Source organism: Hirundo rustica, chromosome 4 (assembly GCF_015227805.2).
Source record: "Hirundo rustica isolate bHirRus1 chromosome 4, bHirRus1.pri.v3, whole genome shotgun sequence".
NCBI classification, from domain to species: domain Eukaryota; kingdom Metazoa; phylum Chordata; class Aves; order Passeriformes; family Hirundinidae; genus Hirundo; species Hirundo rustica.
The window spans coordinates 64,823,836-64,846,824 of NC_053453.1; the positions used below are offsets into that span (position 1 = coordinate 64,823,836).

Sequence of the window (22,989 nt, forward strand, 5' to 3'; positions counted from 1 at the left end):
TACTATATATGTGATGAACCTGTGACTTAGCAGCAGAATGTTTGCCTGCAGACTGTGCTTTTTTATCTTTCCCTGGCAGACATCATGCAGTTGTGTGTATGGATGCCACTGTGGGAAGCTGGGCCTGCTGGTCAGAGGCACCTCTGGGAGGTCTGGATTGCTTGCTTTGGTCAAAGGCTGACTGATAAAGTGTAGTGCAAGCTGGCTCAGCCGCTTTGGTTTGGATTCTGGCTGGGCTTGGAGGGGTTTGAAGACAGGGAGGAAAAGAAGACAAAATGTGCCTTTACCGGGAAGTGATGCAAACCTCAGAAGATCCAAATTTGATTCCCTCTTCAACAGGAGAAGTGGTATACTCAGCCTTAGCAAGAAACTGTCCTCTGTCCACCGGTGTGTTGGTTTTTTTTGGAGGTGTGCAGTATTTTGGAGACAGTTTCTGTATTTTGGGAAAAGAGTGGGAGTGCACCATCCAAAGCAGAATATATCAGAATGTGGCACTGGCACATTAGCAAAATCATGTTTAACTAATGTAGCTTAAATAACTTAAAGAAATTTAAGTGGAAGGTGCATGTTTTGCTTAGTTAGGATTACGCATAACAAGGAAGGTAAAGATCTTACTCATTAATGTAGTGGGATTTTGATAGATGGAAGCATATGTGAAGAAGAAAACATGGAAATGTGAAATATTTTGAAATCTACTCTTGTACATGCAGTGCTTAAAATGTGACTTGATAACTCTATAAGAACGATTTCATTCCTGTTATGAGTTTTTGATACTTACCAGCCAGCTCTGATCCCACAATGATCTTGGGCAACACGGGAAGTGCGCTGCTCTGGAATCTGAGATGTACATGGCTCGTCCTGTTCCTTTGACTTGCACAGGTGCTGCCTTGCACAGGAGACAGATTTGGGATCTTGTGGGAGGGCTGGAGCACCAATGGTGCTGCAGCAAGTGGCAACCCAGGCTTGTCACGCTGTGTATATAGGGAGGGAGGGGTTTGTACCTCTGAGTACATCTGTGGTGTGGGTGGGTACAGACTCAGCTGCGGGAGGGCGGCTGAGTGAATGTTTTACTGCTGCTGTCACAACTATATATGGAAGACCAGAAAAAAACCACAACCCACTGCAGTGGTCAGGCCAAAAGAACTTCAGCTGAATTTTATTTTCCAGTTGCTGAAGCATGTCTGCATTGTTTCTGTAGTAAGAAAGAAAGTCAGGTACTTTGTGTCTGGTGGATGGCAGATCCTCCACAGATGAGGAAATTGCTAAGTTTGAGGCTGATGTGTTGCCATCATAAACTATGTGGCTACCTAGAGAAATCTTTTTTTGGTGGGCTTTGGGAACATTACCTGCCAGAAGCAGATGTTCCCTTCAGGAGGAAGGGTTGAGTAGTCCTGTGTGTGTGCTCTGACAGAAGCGTGTGCATGTTTTGGAGGAAGCAGTGCCCTGCCAGAGCTTGCACTCCTGTTGGTATAGCCTGCAGGATTATGCTGATTTATGGTAACTCTGACACCTCCAGCTGTTCTGTGACTCAGGGTTGGGGAGTAACCTGCAAAATCTACTCCGCACTTCAATTTTGTTGTTGCAACATTATAAGAGACAGTATGTCCTGGTCAGGATGCACTGTAGCCTGAGGCATTGCAGGCTAATCCATGAGATCATGAGGATAGGGAATCACACAAACCACACATTCTTCTCTAGGGAAGAGCTGTTCACCCTGGAGATACTACAGCTATGCAGTGCAAACTTGGACAACATGTCCAGATCCAATCTGCTTTTTTCCTGTCACGTGATCATGGCATGACAATTTAGTGAAATTGGACTTTAAAGTGCATCTTCACACAAAGAAATTTTGTGAAGCCTTTAACAGAACTTAAATTGCTCATTCCATGAATTTAAGAAGAATTCTTAAAGATATCTGTTGTCTCTACCAGTCTTGGTTCTTCCTGAGGCTGAAGACAGAGTATCTCTTTTCCAGACTTATGCATATGGGGATAAGTAGACTTACAGATCCCTTACAGGAATACTCAAGTTTTTGTTGCATTTTCAATGCCAAATGCTGCTCTAGTTTGAGGAGGTCACTTTTTGCACTACCTTATCTAGAAAATAGATGCTAATATACCTCACTTTGTTTTATGGAATAATTATAGAAAATGAAGAGTTGCACATATTGTTGACAAAGATCTGCTGCAAGAATATGGGTCTCATTTTTTACTTTATTATGGAAGTGCATTTTTCACTTCAGTGAAGTTCTGTGCACCTGACCTCAGCCAGAATGGTCTAATTGTTGCAATTAATTCAGCAAATTGTGTCATTCATAATACCTGTAAAGGGAGCAGTGCTCTGTGCAAGGCAGTGTGATTTAGATAAAGCAGCCTAAACAACCTACATCATAATGTCTCATTTTACAAAGACTTACACCAGATGATGCAGGAAGATTGCATGATTAAAAAACATAAAAACCATGTCGCTGTAAGATTCTGCATGGAAACGCTGAATTACTTATGGACTTCTACATTCTCTTATGTTTCCAAGAAGAAATAGGCTGTGAGGTGAGCTGCTGCTGTAAACAATACAATTCTGAGAGGTGGAGAGGAAAAAGAAATCCCAGTTTTTCTGGGAGAGCTTGAGTGGTACAGGTCTGAGTGCTTGGGCTGCTGCTGTTCCAAAGTTGTGGAACCTTGCTGATGTCTTAAATGAGGTCAGTCTTGATCGACCAAACAGGTAGAAATAAAGCCAAAATCGCCTGTGGGAGGGAGAGCAAGAAATGAACAATTGGTTAGGTGTTTTGGCTGTCCACTTCAGAGCGGCTGGCATAACTGAACCTGGAGTAGCTCCCTTGTACTGCTCTGCCAAGGTGGTCACTATTAGCTTGAATAATCCACAAATCCATCTTGGTGGGACTGGGCTGGAGCAGTGGATGTGGAGTCAAGCTGCTCACCCTGAGAGAACTGTGACCCCTGGGAAGGATGGTGCCTTTTGTTGAATATGAGGAATAAACCAAAAGTTTCTTGCAGAAGGGCACATATCTCTGCAAGTTATGGCTGTTAAACATTTTTATTTCAGAATTCCAGTGACACAGCAATACTAGGATATTCTTGGTGGTGGCCTCCTATGTGATCTACTGATCCTCTGGGATGCTGAAAAGAGGCTGAACCACACCTTTTGGTGAAACAGATAGGATGGAAGGTCAGGCTACAAGGAATTACATATTTATTAACTCCTTCTGCATATGCAGTCTGGTGTGATGGCTTCAAACTGAGTCTTGCATTGGAATGTGCCTCTTTGTTGTGCTCAGTCTGAGTTTTAATGACACAGCTGGCGTAGCCGAGTAGTTTGCATGTGACTTTGCCAGGACTTGCTCAGTTTTCAAGATGTGCTCTCATCCATTGGATATGAGCAGCATTTAGACTCGAGCTGTTAAAGAGAGGTTGCCAAAGTATGTTTCATAGCTTGATATTGTTATAACACTCCTTCCTGCATGCTGGGTTTTCAGGCACGTCGAGGTTTTCTGAAATGTGTTCCTTCAGCTTTGTTCACACTGGTTTGTGTCGTCTGAGATACCTGCTTTCTTCACAACAATTGACAGAGAGAAATAGTTTCTGAAAGTTCGAAAAAAACCCCAAGCGTTGCCCAAAAATGAGAGCAGGATAAGACTGTGGTCATTTAGGCTGGAGAGTGTCCCTTCAAAGTCTAGGAATAGGCAGAGGAGCATGCCATCACATTACGCTGCCTTCTAATTGCTCCCCTTGCCCCTCCTCTTCCCCATCCACTTAAAAGTAGAACTTGGGAAAGAAATAAGAAAGACAACAAAGCAGCCGACCCTGAAACGTACCCAGCCAGGGCAGTCTGAGACGGTGGAAGCAGAGGCATGCAATTAAAAAAAGCTGCGTGCGCCCGGTCCTAGACATTCCTGCAGCTGCAGGCTCCTGGCGCGGTATCCGGCTGGGCTGGATCCCTGCCAGCCCCTGCCTCGGCCGGGACTCTGCTGGGGAGTGCACGGTGGGTGGGGGAGAGGCGAGGGTTATTGCTCTTTCTCCGCAGTGTGATGAAACTGTTCCTGCCTCTGCTCAGAAATGTCTCACTTTCTCTGTTTATGTGCCTTGGACGAGCTGCGCTGGAGGAAGAAAGAGCCTCTGAAATCCCTCTGAAAGGCAGATGGAGCACAGCTCCCCTCCAGCGGGGAGCCCACCTCTGCTTTCCACCCTGCCTGCACAGTCCCCGCTCTGTGCGCCGGCGGGGGAACGGTTTCACAACAAATGTCTCTGTGTTTCCCTTGGATCTGGAGGGGAAGGGGCAGGGGTCAGCGCCAACAGTCAGGCTTTTGAGAGCCTGGGACCACTGAGCCTTGCATGTGTGCGTAACTTTTAACCAAACCCTGTCGAATCCCTGTGGTTTTATTCTGCCTACGGGATGATGTAAATCCAGGGAGGGGTTAGCACGTCGGTTACTGGTAGTTAAATATAAAGTGTGAGAGCATGGCTGGGACGTTGGTGGGGTGAATTGTGGGGTTGCTCTTGCCACTTTCCAAGGACAACAACTCTGTGTTTGTGCTTTGGGCTGAGGAGGCCTGAAACCGCTCCGGGCACATACTTGGTCTTTCTTTGCACCGTGTTGCTTTTCCATACTGCTGCCCCCAGTTGTCCCTCTCGTGTCTCTGTCATGGGGAGAGGTGCCTGGGCCTTACACACCAATGTTTTAGCTTAACCCTGCCCAGGAAGGCGAGGTGGGCACCTTGTCCCTTTCCTAAGAACAGGAGTGGCAGGGATGAAGGCCTGCTCCTGACATCATGAATGCTATAGTCCTGCAGGTGTCTAGCACGATGTTATCTTAAACCAGGGCTGTTTTTCTGGATATTTTTCTAGAACTTGTTTGTCTGAGTTTTTGGGCAGTGACTGAAGGGTTCAGGTATCTTGGGGCTAGATAGGTATCTTACACAAAAAGCACCTGGGGTGTTCTAGGCGGCTGTTGGTAAAATATTGTCCCTTTCCCCAACATCCCCAGGCCTCTTCCCATCACAGGCTCACAGGTGTGCCCTTGTGCCACCACTGGCAGAGGCTGAACAAGTTGAATGACCACAGGACCTTTTTGCTGCTAGAGGTTATCTTGGGTGCCAAGGATGAAGCTTGTGTATATCAGCAGAGGAGGCTTGCTGGTGGTGTTTCCTGCACCAGTTTCACAAGTGTGCTCTTGTTTTTGGGAGAAAAGTGTCATTGCCATGGGAATTTGAGTGTTCAAAGGCAAGATGGAGCTGAAATGATGAAAGCTGTGCACATTCCTCTTCTGCTTCCTGATTATGTCTTTGGGTCTTGTTTATTCTTGTGTTATCACTGAAGACTTCAGAAGGTCTGTGTTGTGGTTCTTGTAAGTCCTGGTAGGGACCCTCTCTTTGGTCCTCCTTAGGTGCTGGATTTTTTCCCTAAACACCATCTTCAGAGTGTCGAAGGAGACCTGAATTTGTGCATGGACGTCCCTTAGCAGTGAGAGATTTCAAGCCCTTGCCTGGGTCTCTAGCCTATTTGCTTATTGGCCCAGTTGCCCCTCTTGGAGATGCGGAATCATGGTGTTTTCTGATAATACAATGCATTGCCTAACAATACTGTGATGTGGTGTGAAAAATTCTGTCCAGCCTTTATTCCTGCAGGTAGAGTGCTGTGTGTAGGGCTTCTCTCTTATCAACAGAAAAGCCAGGAATACAAATTTCTATACATTGAAAAGGGCTCAACATGTATCCTTGTTTACTGCTTGAACTTTTAAAAATGGATTTACATCAGTATCAGACAAATCATCTGCTTAAATAAGAATAGCTAGAGCACTAAACCTTTAAAAGTATATCAGATTGTCACTGCTTTTATTTAATATTTTCATTTTAGTTAGGGAATATGTAGTTCAAATTGTTATTAGCATGGGATTCTGGTTTAAATCTATTTCCATGTTCTCTCCTGACCTTTTCTGACTGGTTTAACAAATCCTGTGAGTAGGGTAGTAGGTCTCACTGCAGCTACATGCTCTTGAGATTGAGACACTGTAGGCAGGATGGGGAGATTGATGATCTCTTCTACTCCTTCCCCCATCCCACTCACCTAGCAGCTTGTAGAATAGCATGTACAGGAGTTATGCTAAAAGCTGGATGGTCCATTTAAATTTCTATTATCTCCATCTGTTTGCAGGCTTTTCTGGGTGTGCCTGGCTGTCCCCATAAACCTCAAACTGGAGGCTTGTGTAATGGAGCCCTTTTGTGGAACAAAACTATTAGGTCTTTCTGTAAAATCCTCTAGTGTGTTCCTTTTACAAAATGATACCCTACTGGACCTTTTGAAATGGTAGTAGATATTTTTATTGCATTATTGGAAAAATGAAGGTATCTTAGTGGGGAAAAGAGGGACAGCTGCTCTTTTCAAATGAGGAACTATTTCTCTCTATTGTCCCATGCTTGAATTCCCAGTGTGTGCATGCTTGCAACTGTTACAACACAGGAACAATTCAGTTTACAGAAATCCCAGAAATACTGAGTTTTTCTCCTTTGGCATTGGTGCCAGCCATGCTCATTTTGGCTTGCTGAAGACCAGTTCTTCCAAAGCCATAACTTGTTGGTAGAACAGAGCAGTGATTTTAAAACTCTTGCTGCTTTTGCACACCCAACACTTTCCTGGGGAGGTTTGCGGACTCTGCAAACTTGAACTTATTTCATGTTCTTTACTTTCCTTTGTTAGACTTTGCAGCTCTTGCAACCAGAAAAAAAAAAAAAAATCTGAAAATCTGGTGGTTTTAGTTTTGGCATGTCTGAGTCTTTGTATTGTTACTGCATAAGATGTGATTATTGTAAGCCTTGATTTATAAAATCTTCTAGTTTGTGAAACTTTGCTCTAGTCTCTGGAGAGCAGAAGCTGGTGAAGGGTCTGGAGTACAAATCTTCTGAGGAGTGACTGGAGTTGTTTAGCCTGGAGAAAAGGAGGCTCAGGGGAGACCTTAGTGTTCTCTACAGCTAGATGAAAGGAGGTTGGGTCAGAATGTCCTCCCAGGTAACAAGCAATAGGAAGTAGCCTGAAGTTGTATCAGAGTAGGTTTAGATTGGATAATACAAGAAAAAAAAAAAAGTTGAAGGAGCTGTCAAGTATGGGAACAGTCTGCCCAGGGAAGTGGTTGAGATTCTTTCTACACATAAACGTTATGAATGTGAAGCTGTCTTGGTTACAAGGGTGTGGGAATGCTTTTACACAGGAACACAGGAACCATTTGTTCTTGTGTGTTAGTTTAATGAAGTAAAACTTGTGTGGCTTTGATGTGCTTTTTTTTTTTTTTTTTGACAGAAGCAAAAGACACTGTGCTAACTCGCTGAGTGCCGGGTACCACTTTCAGTTCATTGGGGCAACATCAGTTCAGTGCTTGATCTTCTGGCACACTGATGCCTGTCCTGGCAACTCAGTTTGGTTTCATTTCATGATGCTGAATTTAAGTGGTGTGAAGTCAGTCCTGTCATCTGTAGCCAGCTCCAACCCCCACAGGAAGCAGCAGTTTTAGGATCACTTCTCTTCCTTTTTTTTTTCCTTGTTTTAGTTAAAGAACCTTCCTGATGCCACACATTTGTCCGTGTCCCTTACGCAACAGCTTTCTGTGTAAAATCCGCTGCAAGTTTCAAATTCCTCAAGAGTCCCATAGCATTTTGGTCTCCCTCTCTCCCGGCCCAGATGGTCTGTAGCAGATGCTCATCTGAAATGTTACGCAGCCAATGGTGCTGTGTTAAAAAAAGGAACTATATTCAATAGATACAGACACACATGCACACACACACACACATACACATGTATATAAATCTATGTATATATAGTCCTAGCTGGCTCTGGGGTTACACATTGCTGATAAGCAGTACAAGGTTCCCCTGATTATTTTTCTGGCTCTGGACCTGTATTTCCCTAGAACCGAACAGACTCATTTAGCTCTGGGAGAGTTTTCCTGCCTTTGGGTGCTCTCTGTTTGAGCTGTGTAATGCGGGGGGCTGCGCTGGGTTGGTACCTGGCAGCGGGGTCTTGTGTGGCCATGCACCACAGGTGGCTTACAGGCTGCGTGGAAGAGATCACAGTGCCTGAAATTTGAATGCAGATTTTGATTTCTGAGCTCCTGAGCTTGCACTTTACCTCTGGGTAGCCCTCAGTGTTTGGTGAGGTGGCATCTTGAGTCCAGTGTTCACCCTCACAGGAAAGACACTGAGCTGCTGGAGCAAGTCCAGAGAAAGACAACAGAGGTGGTGAAGAATCTGGAGCACAAAACTGATGGGGAGCAGCTGAAGAAGGAGGGTTGTTTAGTCTAGAGAAAAGGAGGCTCAGGGGTGACCTTCTTGCTCTCTGCTATCTGAAAGGAAGTCATAGCAGTGTGGGGTTGGTCTCTTCTACCAAGTGACAAGTGGTAGGACAAGAGGAAATGGCCTCAAGTTGCCCCAGCGGAGGTTTGAGATTGGATAATAGGAATATTTTCTTTACCAACAGGGTTGTCAAGCCCTGGAACAGGCTGCCTAGGGAAGGGATTGAGTCACCATCCCTGGGGATTTTTAAAAGATATGCAGATGTGGCACTTAAAGACAAGGTTCAGTGTTGGTCTTGGCAGTGCTGATGGTTGAACTTGATGATCTCAAAGGTATTTTCTAACCTAAACAATTGCAAGTGCTTGTATGTGTGTCTCTTGCTCCTGGCCTTTGTGCAAGCATCCAGCGCTGTGCCCTGCAACAAGGGGCTTTCTCTGTCTCCCAGCTGGCTTTGGTTTTATTACGATGCTGGTAATTTTGGGATTGAATGTGATGCAATCTTCCCTGCCACTACCCTTGAGATCTCTCCCTTGTGGCTGGAGAGTATCACTTCCTTACTGCCCTTGTGCACATGGCAAAGGGTGCCTTTGCCTTCGGGGACAAGAGGCCCGGGCTGGCCCAGGTGGTGTGTGACGGCAGCTCCTGCCCAGCCCTCTAACCACCGGGCCGTGTTTCTTTCCTTAGAAGAAGGAAAATGCGTTGACAAAGTCTGGAAAAACCACATTTTCCACCCTACTCCCCCTGCTTCTAAACTGTCGGGTAATGGTTGCACAAGCAGGGGCTGAGGGGCCCCTGGAGGCAGCGGCCCGTGTCCTTCCCCAGGCACACCCCGAGGCTGGGCCTCCCCTCCCCGCTCCCCCATTCGGGCACCCGGCCGCCGCTGAGGAGCTGGGATAGATCTTGGCCGTGGCTGGCAGGGGTCTGAGCTAGCTCTGGCCGGGATAGCGGGAATGAGCGATTACGTGTGCCCGTGCTTATGCAATGTCTGATACTTCCCTGCAGCGTCTCTGTCCCCAGGACGCTGGCAGGCTCTTTCTGCAGTCCCAGGAGAGGCATCTTCCGCTCTGCACAGCTCACTCGCTTGCTCGGTGTATCCAATTAATTAAACTGCAGTGCCGCGAGTGAAAGCGGCTTTGTTTGTGCGTTAGCGATGGGGAGACGTGGATGGGGAAGATGCTGCGCAGGGCTCTGTGCGTGTGCGCTGGCTGCAGCGCCTTCTGCTTCAGTGCCAGAAACTCACATCTCCGCCTGGCATTAATCTTGTAATTCATCTTTAAAGCTGGGTGAAACTCCTCCTTTCCTTAAATGCTCCCTCACCTTTCATTCTGTCAGCTGGTTGCTTTTAAAGCTTTTCTTTACCAAACTAAAAAAGCTTTAAAAACTTTTTTTAAGTTTATTTCTAATGTAAAAAAAGAACACAAGTAACCTTGTTCTCGGTGTGTTTGAACAGGGTTGCATATTTCGTACTTGTGTTTGTGCTCTTTGTCAGATTTAAAGCAAGAATAAAGTTATTTGCCTTTGATTTCTCTGCTATGGGCGGCCTTCTGCTGCTGCAAACTTAGCACTTGGAAACGATTATAGGCCTTGAAAGAGATACCCAGACACATGCAACTTTACTCACTAAAAGACTTAAAAGGCTTGAAATGAGCAACTACTAAATTACTTCTTTTGAAGCAAATCCCTTCACATGGAAGCTCCCTTTTAATGTCCCCATGCACTTCAGCATTCTTCTTGCTTGGGCTCATGGGGAATGCCCCGTCAGCACTGAAACTGGCCATCCATTGCATGTGGAAATCAAATATAGACTCTGAAAGTGATCACCGTGCTCTGTGCTTGTGAGTCCTTGCTGTTCATCGCAGCCATTTGCTTCTGCTGTGGCGTGGCTGCAGCTGCCCCTCTTATCCTCAGGATCAAATCAGTTTCAGAAGGATAGGGGTAGCTGGCATGCGTGTGTTTGTGTTTTCAGTCTCTTTGCTAGAGAAACCCTGCAGTCCAGTGCAAGTTTGCCAAATCTCTCCTCTGAGACCCTTTTCCAGCTCACTGTTGAGGTGTGGCTCTTGCAGTGACAGCAAGTGGTAGGGGCTCCCTGTCTCAGCTAGCTGGGAGATGTGTACAGCCCTCCCCAGCCCTCTGGTATGGGGAGGAGAGGTGACTCGCTTGTGCAGCAGAGCTGGAGAACCCAGCCTTAAAAACAAACAAGGGAAAAGGCTTTCAGTGGGCTAACACTGCGGGATGTGCCGGCCGCTTGAAGTTTTCCGAGCACTGTGTTTGGAGCAGGCTTTGAGCGGGGCGTTGTGTCGAACACGGACAACCTTTGGTCTTAAACCTGGGTTCTTGAACTGTGTTCCCCAGCTGCCTTCCTGATAAGGATATCAAGTTATCTGGAATACAGGAATGCAAAGCTGCATCAGCAGGTTTCCCAGCTCCGGGTTTGCATCACTTTCTCCAGAACACGCTGCCATTCTAGTAAACAGACTTGTTTTGCTGCCAGAAGGCCAAAGGAAACAATTATGATGAATTATTTTAACCTTATGTAAATCAAGGGCTATAAAACTTCCCCAGATTGTTTGAATTCCTGCAGATCTTTCTAGGGTAATCTCTAGTCTTCAATTAAGAATGGGTTGGGTCAAAAAAATTGCACTGTTCTTTCATGATTGATTGTTCTCCCTTTTTTTAATATTGTGAACCACAATGAATGGATTTGTCTCCAGCTGATAAACTTAGCTGCAAGCTGGTAGAGCCATCCTCTTAAACCTTATTCCCCGTTTCATTATTTAGGAACATTCATGTTCTGCATTTGTTTCCTCTTTGATAAGCTGAATACATTGGGTTTTTTTTTTTTATGTTTGCATTTATTTTGAGGTAAGATTTCCCTTTCTGTAGTGAGTCTTACAATTCTCTGAACTTTCTCCGGTTGTTCAACTTCCTTTTTTTAAAATTTGGTGGCATAGGAGTGGAGCCTGGCTGTAGCCAATAGCAGCTGCGTCCACCAGGAGCATGGAGAAATTTGTGCTTCTCACCTCTCTGTCTTCTGAAGCCCTCAAACTCTGTGTGCTCTGTGTTTTGCAGGGAACAAAGACTTGTGCAGCAGGTTGTGTGATTGGCCTGAGGCTGCAGTACAGAGCTATAGTGGGGGGTAGAGCTGTTTTACAGGCACACTTCTTTTAAATATGAAAGAAGTTTCTCATTTAAAAAACAAGCGCAAACAAAGGAAATCCTAAATAAATAAAAAAGGCCAAATTTCTACAATACCTCCTTGCTGTTCTTTGGGTGCTGGCCCCACAGCATGGGATGGCCGTGTAAGAGTTCCCAGTGCTTGGCTGCACCTGGAACTGTGTGAAACCCCAGCACTGGCTGAGGGGCTGAACCTGAAGTACAGCAGGGGTCTCCTGCTTTTGGAGCATGAGCACACATCTGCAGTAATTCCTCCCCTGGACCCAGTGCTTGTGGTACCTGTCCCACAGATGTTCCTTCAGCCATATCTCTCCCAAAGTCCTGGGATCTTGGCTTCTGATTGTCAGATGCCCAGGGTGACTTGGAGACTTTTGTTTGCACCATAAGATATTTTTATTTTTGGTGGGTTTTTTTACCTTCAGCTTTACTTAAGACATATCTCTTGTTTATGGCTGCTTACCAAGTTCTCTGTTTTGGTTTTGTGACTTGACCTTTTTGTTACTTACTGCCCCTGCTGATACTGCATTATCTGCAACCTTCAGTGGTGGTGGCTTTTCCTCACTGATAAAATATTAAGAGTCTGGGGCCAAGAACTGGTCCCTGTGGGAACCCACTGAAAATATGTGGCACAATCAGCTCATTTGTGTTTCACATCTGGAGCTTTCTGATTTCCTTGTCACACTGAATGAGGCCTGTTGATTTCATCTCACTCCAGCTTTATTTGTATAGCACCAAGTCAATTGCCTCATTCTACAAGGGGTATTAAGCTTGTAATATTATCCAGAATGAGATAAAATTTAAGAAGCTTGATTATCAGTTACTGTGGAATTATAAGCATAAATTAGATTTCCTTTTGGGAGTTCTTGGGCTCTTTACTACTCTCTTCCCTTTACCATCTCTTCCCTTGGTCAGAAATGAACAGTAGGTAGGTTAACTTGCTGTTACTTTGGTTGCCTTGTTTGCACTTAAATATTTTCATATTATTTCTTACAGTCCACTAGTATTGTCTCCTACTGAAAATAGTTTCAAGAGCTCCTTAGAAGCTCTATTTACACTCTTCAGATGGAAGTTTTCTAGGTCTACTAATTAAAACAGCCAACTTTGAATAGTTGTTTTTATAGTCTCTTGCATTATTGTTGGGATAAAAGTCATTTCATTACCATTTTGTGGGATGGCTGTATCATCTGGTCTTATATAAAAAGCAGTAATTCAGAACCGCCCCCTCCCAGGAATATTCAATTAAACATTTTGATCTTTTTCCTCCCCCCAATAACTGTAGCCAAGCAATGGCCTGATCTATAATTAACATTCCCCTGGATCCTGACAAACTCAGTAGCAATCTTTCTCCCTCTGAATTGCATTTTCTATTAACTCTTGTTTTCTAGATTCTGATTTATGTTAATTCTCGATAATTTTTCCTTTCTTCCAGCATCTCAAATATGTAATATTTATGTTCCCATAGTGAGCAGGTTTGTTTTCCCTGTGTGGTTTTCTCTTCCCCTGTCATGGTGAGATGGCAGTGGTTTTGCCTTTCAGCTGGGGAGGAACAAATGAGACAAAGTCGAGAGCAGTCATGAGAGTGAACACTGTAATACGCCGAGATTTAAATGGCAGTGCACCAAAGTCAATGACACTTGGCAAAAATACACAGCTGGGGATGGAGGAAGTTCTTGCACAATCTTAATATGCTGCTTATCTGTCATTGGTTTATTTTATCCCTTTCCAGGTGCTGTGACTTTGGCTCTTCCTGTTATTTTCCTTCTGCTCCCTTGCTGTTCTGGCTCTGCTCCTCCGGAGTCTTTGCCTGCAGTTTGCAGCTTCATTCCCAATTCTGCTGCTCTTCTTTATGTCCTGCAAGGGGATGAGTAGCTTGACCTCTCTTTCACCTGCTTCGCAGCAAAGGCCTGGAAATGGAAGGTACAGGGAGGAGGTAGAGGTGAAGGAGAGGGGTGCTCTGAATGGGAGAGGGCTAAAAAAAGAGGCTGAAGTTATCAGTTCACAGACAAATGATGGCAACACTGGTTTGAAAGTTGCCCCTGTATTCCCAAGACTCATGAGAAGAGAGAGCCATCAAGCCTCCTGCTAGATAACCTGTTCCACAAGTCCCTACATCTCTGGAAGGAGGCAGAAAGGAGAAATAAGCACACAAGTTTGTTTTTGTTTAAGACTTGGTCATACTATACAGATGTTTCCATCAACTGCTATCTTGGGTCCTGAAGCTTAGTCCAGTACCACTCATGGTTAATTTATTTATTTTTTATAAAACTGAGTGAAGTAATGCTTACTGGCACTGTGACAAAAGGCTTGTCATAGGAAATTGGAATACCACCTCTCAGCTGTGGGGTATCTTAAAATGATTTGTCCAGATGCATGCTACACATGCTTGTAAGTGTTTATTTGATCTTTTTCATATCCTGTCTCCTTTTTTCCTTTCTGCAGATTTTAGCAGGGCTTCAAAACAAACTGTGTCTGCCTTTGACATGAGTGAAAACCAAGTGACCCACCCACACTCCTGTTCTGACATAGAATGAAAATGCGTCTTCCCTCAGGAAGTGTCCCAAAGTCCCAGTGTTGATGGAAGTACTGGTCCATATAAACTGAGGTGCCAAAACCATTTCTGTAGCTTCCTGTGTGGATTTCTGCAGAGTTAAGGCTATACAAGTGCAGTGTGGGTGTCCTGAAGTATCCATCTCGTGGTACAGAGGACCACTGGGGATGGCTTTAAAATGCAAGGCTTTTTGCTGTGGGATGCATTTGGTAGGGCTGAAGCAGGTCCAGTGTCATGGCTTCCAAAACCATGTACGGACTAGGGATGTTGGTGGTGCTGTCATCATTACGTGCTGTCACACTGCTCTTCATTAGCTTGCTGGTGGACAGTGGCTGGTCGAACATGAAACTTGCTGCAAAGTTGCAAACTGGAAACGTTTTGGCAATCAGGGATGGGAAGTCTGTGGTGATACCTGCTGTTGATGAGGTCCTAGCTCCGTGTGCATCCGTGGTGTCTGGGCTTAGTGCAAGCTCCTGGAAAGGATGAGGGGTACATCAGATCAAACCCTAGGATGTTTCTACTGAAAGCAAGGTAGAGGACTTGTCTGGAAAGGTGTTCTTCAGTGTGGTTGGTTGTTTGGCTGTCTGGTGAGATCACACACTGCAATAGTATTTGACACACAACCAACTTTTTTTAGTGCACTGTACTTAATGAGTAACCCTCAGTTGACAGCAGCACTGAACACAAAGTCCTGCCAGTGTGCTTCTCCTTCTGCCCTGATAGTAGGTATCTGTGTGATAGAGACACAGGTCCTGCTGGGCAGGGTCTAAAGCCTGTGGCAGCTGAGCTCATTGCTAGCCAAAGGCTGCTGATCCTTGAGCTCTGCGAGGATCGGGCAGTTCACCCTCCTGGGCAGGGCAATGTGACCTGTTGATTTCTTTACATTTGTTTCACAAAACCACAACCATCCTTTTTCATCCTTCCAACTGTGCTCAAGCACCTGTTCCTTGAGTTCAAGAAAGGGTTATATGTGCGTAGTGTGTTTTTTCTTTTTGAAACTATACACACATCTGCAATTTCAACCATTGTGTGTATTAATTTTTGGTAGTTTTTATAAAAGCTAATCCATATTTTCCATAATCAACTCAAGGTGTCTGCATTTAAACACTTGATAGTCTGGCTCTTCAAAACTGAAGAGTGCCTAAATAAACAATGAGGAGCTTAAATTTGTGTCTTTTCAGGCCTCAGGTTCTGTGCTTCTATTCTTAAGAACAAACAATGCAGCAGAACACCTCCTCCCACCCAGTACTGTAAATCTGTAAAACAAAGCCTACTAACTCTTTTGTGAAATGAAATGCCCAGTCTCGGTTTAAGCTGTCAATACTGGTCATAAAGCCTTACTTACTTTATAATAACAGACAGCTTTAATTAAAGAGCAGGATTTTGATGGGTGGTGTGTAGGTTTGCAGCCGGTGTTAGGCAAAAGAAAGAATGATGCTCCTGCAAGCTGGAACCCTGCCATTTAAACTTTGCAACCATTAAAGAAGAAACACTTCTGAAGGAAAAAATAAGGATTCTCAATTTAAATGTCAAGTGTCCTGTCAGTCAGGACTAGCAAGCACTGCTGATAGAGCAGAAGTTGTTTCCTACCTACACCAGTCAGACTAGTGAAAGATCCTCCTTTGAAAGATACTAATTTGGTCCTCAAGGAGGAGGCTGTTGAGAACACTTTAAACATGAAACAGCTGAATTGAAAAACAGCTGTGTTCTGCAGGAGGCCCCCTGCACTAATGGGAACATAGATGTGAAATTACGATTTTTCTGAGGTCTCCTAACAGTATCAGTGGTTATCATTTCCTCCTTCCTGTTACAATTCTAAAGTCAGCTGGGAGATGGACTTAATGACCTCTACGAGTTCTTTCCAACTTGAGATACTCTGTGATCTCTAAGATGCATGCAAGACTAGTGGATTTTGTTTAAAATACAGGAACTGTGCTGGCTGTGCCCTTTACAAAGGCCTCATCTAAACCCATCAACAAGGGATGCTGTTACATGGGGCCCAAGATGTATTTTCTTTGCTTTCATCCCCTCCCGTTTTCATGTTGAGGGAAGATGTTAAATGAAGCCAAGTGCAGTGTGGCCAAACAGTGTAAAACTCTCCTATATTTTTAAGATCTAGCTCCTGTCAAGAAGGAACTGGAGCAACCATGTTCTTTTAAAAATGGCTGTAAGTTGAACCAGCTGTGCAAGAACAAAATGTGTTATCCCTGCTGCCAAGCTCTTGGGCAGCAAAGAAGACCATAAATGCCCACCACTGAATTGTAACATTTGTATACAATCTGAAAACTTTCTTCACTTTATTTTTCGGCTTAACCCTGTGGGTTACATGGAAGACACTAGTTTGATGTAAAACTCGCAGTAAATGTAAGCTGGGGTGTAACCAAGCAAATTGATATTATCTCACAGCAAATATTTATGGCTGTCACTGCATGGCTGGAGCATAGCTGGGGAAAAAAACCAAAAGAACCCTGACCAAACCCACCAAACATACTTTACTACACAGCTTTTAGTACATAACTGGTCTCTTTTGGTATCTTGTGCGCATGCCAAAAATCATTGGAGACCCCATGACTAAGTTTTGGAAGCTGAGCTCTCCTCCCCGTGTTGTGTGAGCCACGCTGGCTGGAGGTGGCAAGGAGAGGCTTGCCCCTACTCTTGGTGGCTCGGAGGCTTGTGAGATGCAGGTGGGTCAGTCAGGCCTGACTTGCAGCCTCTGCAGTCACTGGGGCTGAGGTGTCGCGGGCGGGAGGTGGTAGGGCGCTGCGACCTTTTTGCAGAAGCGCCTTGAGAGAGGCGTCCTGTCAGGCACAGGCACAGGCACGACTTGCCGGGTGCTCCTTTGCCCAGGTGATTTCAGGCTCTCTTACGAGAGTGGCTGAGCTGCGGCTGACACTTCGGTGACGCAGGAGAGAAAGGAGGACAGAGCGCTTGCGTCCTCTGGACATTATTCCTCCTCAGAGTCCAGGACAAAAGAACTGGGGAGCCTAGGGAAGCAGGGATTATATAGGGAAGTCAGGGGGTGGGGTTACAGAACTCGACCAGTGGGGTGAAGGATTGAGAGAAGGACCAACTGGGGAGAGGATCAAAAGAGGCCAATCAACGGGGAAGGAACTAGGAAGTAAGGAAACAACCAATGGGGGATAACAGATTTCCATACAAACGCAAAGCCTCATGGGGTAACTCATTTCGCTCACCCTAAGGGAGCTGTCTCTCAGGGAGACTTTGGGGAAAGGTGGTGCAATGCAGGCAGCCAAAAGGCTGCACACTCTCCAGGGGAGAGCTGCACCATCAGGGGATAGCCTAGAGGCCACCACAGTAAAGCGTTGTGACCCTGCTGCTCACTGGGTGAGGGGAAAGGCATGTGGACAAACAATGGAGAGGTTCAGGGTTCTGCGCTTTTGCTGCGCAAGCCGGCAAAAAAAAAAAAAAAAAAAAAAAAAAAGATGGGGGGAAGAGGGAAGAGCTGAGACAAAGGAACAGTTAGGTTTGACCTGAGAGCTTAATCCAAATGCTTACTTGCAGCAAACACAGTAATGTACTTTGAGGTCTCAGTCAGGGACTGGTATGGGGGGAGCCTTTTTGAAGGGCTTCCAGCTCACTGACTCACTGCTCTGGCCCCAGTGACTCACTCCTCCTTTGGCTTTTTGGGGAGAGGGTGGGAAATACCAAAACATGCATCCAGCCTATTGAAAAGTTAGGCTGGATCCAAGAGCTATGCACTGGGAGAAGGACAGGGGAGTGTGAGAAGGATTTTCCTATTTTGCATGACCCCCAAGAGGTTTGGGCTAGGAATGAGCAATAGCATCCTTTTCTCTTCTTGCAGACAGTGGACTTAAAGATTGAACTTGAGGGTTCTTTCTCACCCTTGCCTCAGTGGTGCAATGGCTTTTTTCTTTCTTCAATTGTTGATTTTCTTTCTTTTAACCCATATTTAGTCCTGTCTATTTTAGAGTTTCATTTGGGTTTTAGTTATCTTTTAAGTACAAAATACTTCTTTTGGTGGGGGTTGTTAAAGAAGTAAGTGAAAAAATATTTTGGAAGACAGGCAGAAGAGTAAGCATGGTTCTTGAAAAATCCCTCTGAGAAGTTAAAAAAATGCATGTCTTTGCTGGGTCTGGGGTGGAAATAGTTGAGTGTTTGCAGTGGAAATGTGTGCATACATGTGTATATAATGGGGTGGATAATAAGATTTGCTCAGCATGAACTTCAGCATTTCCAACTGTGTAACCTGAGCAAGTTGAGAAGACGTGCAGATTTAATTTCCATGTAAATCTATTAGGTCTGAATTTCCTGGCATTTGTTTTGCTGATGACACAACCTTTATGTTATTCACTTAGTGGATTTTTTTTTTTTTTAATCCGTCCATATTTTTATTTTAGTGCTTAAAATAAGTAAATGCTGGTGTGACAGTCCAAACGATTGTGTCTGCTCTTACAGTGGATCTCTTTGCTGGTTTCAAATACCAGTTTTGTGTTACTCTTCATATTCTCCTACAAATGAGGGAATTTCAGTATAGTTACTGAGTGGACATTAAATGATTTTACAGTATAATAAAGACACAAACCCCAGGCTGTTTGTCCTAGAGGTGGAGGGTGGAATGTCTTTTTTTATGAGTGCCTTTTGTGTACCTGTCAGTTCTCCTGTAGAGGGGTGACTGATCCCTCCAGGGTGGGGAGACTTTGGGGTGAGCCAGGAGGGAGCCACTAACTCTCAGGAGGGTAATATCTTGAATTTGTGGGTGGTTATAACCCTGGCATATAACCCTGGCTGCCTTGCCCTGGTCTGCTTGGTCATCTGGACTTGTTTTGCAGTGTGCTGTCATGCAGCTCCCCTCTGACATGGCTCCGCTGGAAAAGGTGGAATTGTGCTGCTACAGTCGGTGTGTGGGACTTGCAGCTGATGGAGTGCGTTTTCCAGGCTCAGCAAAGCCTGCTACTTGTTTAAAAAATTTAAATGTAATTGGGAAGTGTCATTTGGGGCTCTTGACTTCTCTGGATTCCTTTTTTAATGAGTTCTTAGAAGGTCAGTATTCTGAGGGTGACTTCAATTTTTAGGCATGGTAATGTCTCATCTTTAGACAACCAACTGGACTAGTACTGCTTGCATTTGGTTTCAGGTCAGCACTGCCATGCACCTAGCAAAACCTGAGTGTTTTGCTTCACAGATCTTCATTTGATCAGACAAGAAGGAAAAAAAATCCCTGGTCCCTGAGGCAGTTGGAGAAAAGGGGCCTTTATATGGCAGGAACAGGCAGATGCTGTGGAGAGTTGCAGCCTGAGGCCCAGCTGGTCTGCAGCCAAATACTACTTTCGAAGAGCTGTCCAAAAATCCCGGATGTGAGAGCTTTCCTCTGTTTGCTTACTGCAGTGTGATGTCTGGAGGTGTTTGTGTTCCCCAAAAACACCCAGGATATCGGCATGAGCCAATGTCCAGCCAGATGAGTGCTGCAACTCTTCAGGGCTGCAATGTACATTCTGTATGTAAACAGGATTGCTGCTGTTTTGTTTGTCTTTTCAGGGTTCTGGGAGGAGGGGAGGCAGAAGATAAGGTTACATTCTGTCCTAAATCCCTGACTTTTTACAGAGGTTAAAATCCCAGCTGAACACATCTCTTTGCTATGTGGTGAGAATAGTTTCATAATTCAAACAGAGTCCTTGTAGTAACACATGTTCTGCAATTAGTACTGGGGCTGCCAGTGGGGTGTGAGGATAGCAGGAAACTGGCAGCTGGGCTGTCTACAGAGGTATTAACAAGAAAAAGGGAATAGAAGAAAAACAGGGCAGATTCTCGGTGCAAGTGCTCTTTCCTCTGCTTTTTAAATTTTTGTAAAGGTGAACTCTGCACAAAAGATGCCCAGCTGAAAGCCATAGGGCAAAGAATTTCTTTTTTTTGCAAGCAAACTTATATACAAGTTCTAAGGGTCAAAGTCTCCATTTCCTTCCCAAATTTCCCTCTCCTGTTCCTGAGCACAGGGGTGGTTGCTACCCTGTCAAACTTGAGGGTTATTCTGGGGCTTTCCAGCTATGGAAGTGGCTGATGACCGCTGAGGTGCATGTGGCAGAAGAGAGGAGGAGGAGGAGGGGGTTGGCAATGGGAGAATGTGCTTTGAAAGGACAGAAGGAGCAGCTTAGGTGTAGGTTGAAGTTTTGGGGAGCTGGAGGTCTGGCTGCCCCCAGATGGTTTCTGCTTTAGCTGCTGCTCAGATGCCTTTTCTTCTTTAGTTCTCAAGCAAATGGAGCCACTTTCAACGAGACAATGTTTTATTAAAGACAAAAAGTGATCTAGCTTTAAGCATTCACTGTAGTAGAGAAGTGTATAACAGATGAAAGATTCCTGTACATCAAGGAAGCTGTGTTTTTTTGAATCAGAGTGAGAAGTCCAGATCCCTAAAATTGTCTGTTTGCTGAGTTCAGTAGTCTGACCTGTGGAAGTCTCTGTTGGCCAGTGTACAACATTGTATCACAGACCATTAAAAAGATACCTGAGAATTATAGTGAAACTAGAAATAATTTTAGAAACCAACCATTTATTTGCTAGCAGACAATTCTGTTATAAATGGATATTCTTTTCTTGCTCACAGCTTGCTGCTTTGCAGCTGCACGTGAAAAGGAGAAAGCACAAATATTAACAAACATGTTGAACATCCTTCCCCACCCCGAGGTCCTCTTTCTCTCTGGTTTTCTGAAGTTGAGTGTTTGTTTCCTCCTTTGCTTTTCCTGAAGTGGTTTTAGGAAAATTCCCCATTCAGAAAGGGGAAAAAAAAAAAAAAAAAAAAAAAAAAAAAAAAAAAAAAAAAAAAAATCTAGTGGACCTAACTTCAGTCAAATGGAAAAGTAAAATAACATTTGATAAGCTTTTATTCCATATCAAAACAATGATAGACAGAAAGCTAATAAAAATCTTTATTTGTGAATTTGCCAAAAATAGCTGAGTAGCCTGTGGCCGTGTCTCTTTCAGCTGAGTCTGTTAAGTTATAACATCTAAGCAGTGCCAGACTAAATCAACACATAGATACGATATTTTCAAGGATGACATCTTGGAATTGGATGATGCTGGCGGTAAAGTAGCTGCGTGTGGAACCCATGGAACAAATATCGTAGCAGCCATATTCCAGCATCTGCTGCTCATCAGTCAGCGTAATGCATGCAAGAATTAGAAAGAAGAAAATGCTCCAGCTTTAGGAAAATATGTAAACAAATACAATTGACTCTTGCCGTTGCTCCAAATGAAAAGAAATGTGTTCACTGGAGGGAAAGACATTGTCCCTAAGAAAGGCACTGCTTTTTTATACGTTTATCCTTGACTTCTTTCACGGCTGGGAAGTATTTCTGTGCCTTGTTTACACATTAATGGCTGCCTGCCCTGTTTTACTCAGTCTTTACTGATGTACCAGGATGCTCAACTACTCTTGTGCATCCTTTTTCTTTCTTCTTTACGCAGTGAGGTGTTGCAGTTTATACTTTTATACTTGCTGGGAAGCACCAGGTTGTGAAGTGCTAGCGAGTCCTTGGGTATCAAAATTAAAATAAACGAGGCTTTATAAGGTGATCATGACCCTCTTCCAGAGTCCTCTAAGAGTTTATTGGTGTTATCATTTACAGTAAGTAAATATGAGGCTACAGATCTGTTTTGACATTTGTAAACGCTTTTCTTGAGCTAGCTTGTTATTTCAGCATGGCAGCTGTGGTACTCTGTTTATTGCCTTGTAGTCAGTCAACATTTTCTTTTCCTCAGAGTCGGTCAGAATTGACTCAAGACTTACTGATTTTGAAAAAAGGCACAGTTAGCATTTGGAAGAGGGGCTTGCACATCCAGGGAACTCTGAGAGCTGGCTGTGCTCAGGGTTTTCAGCATGAGGCTTCAAGGCCACAGGTGCTGCTGGAGCTGTGAAATGCGGGTGTGTGATGGTGTGAGCACACCGCTTCCCCCGTGGTTTTATACAATATTGACTTGTTTAATTCTTAATTTAGCCTACAGGAAGCTGAATCTTGAATTTCAGTGTTTGTTTCTGCAGGAGAGAGCGCGATGAAGAGCCAAGATCAATACTGCTTGCAAAAACTAAACAAATCAAACAAACTTAGACTTTTATAGCATCATGCCTCAGCCAACAAAGATTCCTATAGAAGATGGTAGATAATGCCTCATTGTTCAGAAAATCTCATTACAATTCACTGTGCAAGTATTTTTATACAAAAATAGATTTCTTTGTGTGAATGAGATGAGCAGGAATGATTTGTTGCAGTGCAGATTTTGCATCTGTCAAAGATGTAGTTTTCTGACACTGGAAAGAAGATGAAGAGACAAAGTTTTTGGCTATTGATGGGAACTGCATTGGAATTTGGAGGAAATAGATTGCAAAGTTTTGTTTGTGCTCATTTTGAATAATAAACAAACATGAAATTACTCTCCTACATACAGATCTAACATGCTTCTGGTGTAATGAATTCAGTGCAATAGACAAAGTGGTAATTAGTACTGGCTGTCAGGAGCTTTAGCTCTGGGGCCCAGAAGCTGCATATGGGCTCTAGGTGGAATGCTACTTCTAAAATATATACATAAATCAATCAGGAAACCCATTTTATAGCAAATGTGTTAATTGCTTGGCTGCGGTTGTGCATGGACCCGTTTTCCCGGGGCACACGCAATGTTCTGCACAGCTAAAATAGGCATGTGTGGTGTCAGAGTCTGTGCTGGAATGTGTTTCATTTTTCTTCTGTGCTTCAGTGAACATTATCCTCCTATATTCTGTTCCACAACAGTATGTTGTGGCGATAGATCCTGCAGGATCTTTCACTCTGTCTGAGGGAAATGTGCTTTCCCATTTTTGGTGGTGCACTGTAGTGAGTACCTTTGGTGTGGTGGGGGGAGACTGCTTCAGGACATGAGTACTGTGCTTCCATTTTCCATTTGTGTTGCAGTTTAATGACAGGCTCTTCTGTTGTAATGTATGCCTCTGAGAGGACTTTTGTTC

General features: G+C 44.3%; 1 protein-coding gene across 3 annotated transcripts in view; it reads left to right on the forward strand.

Annotated features, from left to right (window-relative positions):
• Positions 1-22,989, forward strand: part of CREB3L2 (cAMP responsive element binding protein 3 like 2) — a 74,919-nt gene that overhangs the window by 15,512 nt on the left and 36,418 nt on the right. The window lies entirely within an intron of this gene.